Source organism: Lipophrys pholis, assembly GCF_963383615.2.
Source record: "Lipophrys pholis genome assembly, contig: SCAFFOLD_651, whole genome shotgun sequence".
NCBI classification, from domain to species: Eukaryota; Metazoa; Chordata; class Actinopteri; order Blenniiformes; family Blenniidae; genus Lipophrys; species Lipophrys pholis.
Window position 1 is genome coordinate 13,658 of NW_028291846.1, and position 4,246 is coordinate 17,903.

General features: G+C 45.7%; 1 pseudogene across 1 annotated transcript; it reads left to right on the forward strand.

Annotated features, from left to right (window-relative positions):
- Positions 1 to 1,828: 1,828 nt before the first annotated feature.
- LOC308128442 (glyceraldehyde-3-phosphate dehydrogenase-like) lies at positions 1,829 to 2,836 on the forward strand (annotated as a pseudogene). Its single transcript has one exon. The product of its transcript is annotated as a glyceraldehyde-3-phosphate dehydrogenase-like (transcript).
- The last annotated feature ends 1,410 nt before the right edge of the window (positions 2,837 to 4,246 follow it).

Here is a 4,246-nt window from a genome sequence, read left to right on the forward strand (position 1 = left end):
AGGTCAACTCTAGCCTCAAGGAACGGAACCACTTACAGGATGAGCTTGAAGCCTTCAAATAGTCAGTGAGTCGACTGACTGAGAACGAGACTTTGCTGAATCATAAGTTGGCACAGATGAGCAGCAACCTGGAGCAGCTGCGTAAGGAGCATGCACTTCTTCAGCAAGATCACCAACGAGTGAAGAAACAGCTGGAGGAGAGCAAAGCAACTATTTAGGTAACTGCCAGACAACTGAAATAGAGGGAGCGTGAGAAAGCACAGTTAGATCGAGTGGTGAAGAAGAGCTTTGGAAGTCTGCAGAACTAGAATGTGAGGACAGCTCGCTAGCTGGACCGTGAGACCAAAGACCTGACTGACAAGGTGAAAGAGTTGAAAATGCTGAACAGTCGACTTGAACTCCATCTTTGATTGATTACATAATCCAATAAAATGAAATGCCTTCACTCACTCTCAAACCTTTCACTTCGATCCTATCTTAATGCGTAAGATGCCCTTCAATGCTTGGATCTACTTCTACTTCTCGATAACCAATTTCTACTCATCTTGTATCTGCTGCTTGGTCATCAGCAGCTCTAGTTACTGCTCATGCAATGCCTTCTCGTACAGCCTCTTCAAGCCCTGACAGTCCTGGCACTTCCTCTTCTGCTCGAATGGAGTGACGGTTGGCCCAAAACTGTCAAAATTGTTGGACAGACTTTCTCTCAGCTTTTAATTCTAGGCAGTGAGATGTTCTTTGTCAATTAGGATCTTGTCAATGAACTTCAGGTAGTGCCCTAATATCTCTTTCATCTCTTGGGTTTGCTCTTTTAGGCCTTGCTCTACTTTCCTCTTCGTGCCTTATTCTAACTAGCTCACTCGCCTTCTGAGTAGCTCGTTCTCAGACAACTCAGGCAGCTTCTTCTTCTCTGTGCTGTGCTGCGGAGAAGGAGTGGCCAAACGACTGACTCTCCCAGAACTGCTGGCCAGGCTAGCAATCCTCTCCTCTGGAAATACTCTGGTGCGATTGAGTTCTTATTTGGCTCGTTTCTGGAGCTCCTCCATTTCACGGGTAAACATGCCAGTAGCTTTCTTCGGCATGGCTTTACGTTAATTATAAAATCAATCAAAGTATGGAGGATCACTATTCAACTGATCATAGCCATCGACTCATGATGTGTGAGGCTATGAAGGCTAGGGCTGATAGTGATGACTCGGAAGTAGCTTAGCCTGTCAAGTTTGGGTTGGTTGGATAGCTCAAGGGACAGATCCAAGGACTTACCTCCACTCTCATCAAACAGCAGTCACGTACTCAACTACTCGAACACCAAATCCGACAGATCCAGGATGAAGAGCGCTTAAACACCCTTGAGAACAAGAGACTGAAGGAGGAAAACAAAAGGCTCAGGGAGGATTTAGCATGTGAGAAAATGAGGCTTAAAGAGAGCAAGAAGGAAATGGCATCCAACAGTTCAAGGGAGTTGGTCATGCTCTAGGATGCACGCAGACTGAGGACAGAGACGGAACGTGGAAATGCAGCTGAACGCAATTTGGAGAGCAAATTCGTTCGGTTGCTGGAAGAGGTAGCAATTTTGAAGCAGGCTTTGGCCAGTCCAAACCCAAAGCCAAAGAAAAAGAAATCCTCAAGATCGAGGATTTCGTCTGCAAAGAGTAGGAAATGTTTGACGAGTAGATGATAGATGATAGATGATAAATGATAGAATGAATAATGTAGGATAGACAATAGTAATCTTACTGGATATTAAAAGACTGCAGTATCAAAGAAACTAATTATCAAACTATTCTACCAGCATATCTTTTCTCTTTTAAACAAATCTTTTATTATAATCATGATCGCCATCAATGGATTCGGCAGGATCGGAAGGCTTGTCCTCAGGGCCTCCATCGAAAACCAAACTCCACTCCAAGTTGGAGCCATCAATGACCCCTTCATGAACACTGACTATCTCATCTATCAACTCGTCTATGACAGTGCCCATCTCAAGTTCAATCACCAAGTTGAAAAGTGGGAAAAGGGTATCTCAGTTGACGGACACAAAATCACTGTCACACAGAACAAGGACATTGATGCTTGTGACTGGTCGAATACTCCCATCGTAGTGGATTGCACAGGGATCTTCCTGACTCAGGAAAAGGCTGCAGCTCATCTCAAGAAGGGAGCCAAGAAGGTGATCATGTCAGCCCCTGCTAAGGACAACACCCCAACTTTCTTGGTAGGGGTTAATCACAAATAGGTCAAGGCTGATCAACATATCATCTCAAATGCTTCGTGCACTACCAATTGCCTAGCTCCTATCGCTAAGGTTATTCACACCAAGTGGGGTATTGCTGAAGGACTTATGACTACAGTCCACGCCTCTACTGCTACCCAACAAGTCGTTGATGCCTCCTCCAAAGGTGGAAAGGATTGGAGAGCTGGTCGAGCAGCCTCTGTCAACATCATTCCTAGCAGCACTGGAGCTGCTAAGGCTGTTGGTAAAGTTCTACCTTAAGTCAATGGCAAGCTTACAGGCATGGCCTTCAGGGTTCCTACAATCAACGTGTCCTGTGTTGATCTAACTGTGCGCACTACTAAGGAATGCAGTTACTAGGATATTTGCAAGGCCATGAAAGAGGCTTCATAGGGTGAGATGAAGGGAGTGCTGGGCTATACTGACCAGGAGGCTGTTTCGAGTGACTTTATGCACGATCCACACAGCAGCATCTTCGACTCCAAGGCAGGGCTTTCGATGAGCAAGAACTTCCATAAGGTGATAAGCTGGTACGACAACTAATGGGGCTTCTCCAACCGACTGCTAGACCTAGCAGCTCACGTGAAGAAAGTATCTGCACTCTGAATGCAATACATAAATCTTATTAAAATAATCTTCATGCTCTTCCTTTGAAGGTGTCCATGCCCCTAGAGAACTTGAGGGCATCGAACAGCCAATCACGCAGCTGGTCTGGAAACAAAAACCTGGCCAGCTTTGAAAGGGCTCCCATGTGCCAAGGTATTATGACAGTGCTCTACTCTTGCAGAATCGCATCGATCACTCTCCTCACTACATAGTTCTCCTACAAAATGGGAGCGTAGAAGGGTGTGGTAACTCCATTGAACATGCCTGTGTTGATGTAGTAAGGACATATGCATGTCGTCTTGACATTCTTCCTTTGCTTTGCGAAATCCATCCTCAAACTTTAATCGAAGGCAACTGCCCCAAACTTAGAAGAGCAGTAGTCACCCATTCCCGGTACAGCCATCTGGCCTGCGATGGAGGCTATGGTGACTATATGTCCCTAATTGCGTTCCAGCATATTAGGGAGCACTAGCTTGGCCAGATACATATGCGAAATGGTGTTTATTTCTAACAGCTTCTTCATCTGTTCAGGAGTGGTGTTGAAGAAGCCCTTCCCATTCACAATGCCTGCGTTGTTGATAAGAATTTCCACTGGCCCGAATTTCTCGACTGCCTATTGAATCCCTTTTTGGACTGACTCAAAACTTGATACATCCATTTTCAAGGCTAACCCTTGTTCCCCTCTCTGGGCGAGATCTCTTTAGTGCCCCTGCACCAATTAAAAGTTGACATCTGCCATTGATACTTTGGCTCCTCTCTTAGCCAGCTTGAGAGCAAAGCCACGGCCAAGCCCCATGGCCGCCCCCGTGATGAAGACGTGTTTTCCTGCCACACTCTTTTTGGAGAGGCATCCTCTTTCTTTAAGATATCCTCTAACAATCCAGAGGAGGAAGAGCAGTTCGAGGATGATCCGGGGGCGAGAGCACTCCTTAAAGTGTGCTTGTAGAGGCGTTGGAGGAGTGCCTGGATGACCGCATCCACCACGGAAAGCACTTTTGAAAGTTTGTCCATCTGCGAATCGGTAGATATATTAGTTAGACAGCAATATCAAATCTTAAGGTCGTCATTTGGTGATTTTCTGGCAACCTCGGATGTGCCAGTGATTCTGCTAGGCCACCTGGCAGATGCATGGCCAACAGTCCTTCTCGACCGTGCCCAGAAACTTAACGCACTCCAGATCAACAGGGATGTCCCTCCCCTTTTCCTTGGCAGCCTCGTCACATTCGTTGTAGGCCCGGTTGATATCGTCAATGCACTTGACCTCAACATCATGAGGACATTACTGCCCATATGCCAGCATACCCAAGATGGCTACCAGAAGAGTACTGTATTTCATTATTATAATAGAGTATCATCCTGCATAGTGTGTTGAATGTTAGATATAATTTTGATAATTATAACCTGTTTGAT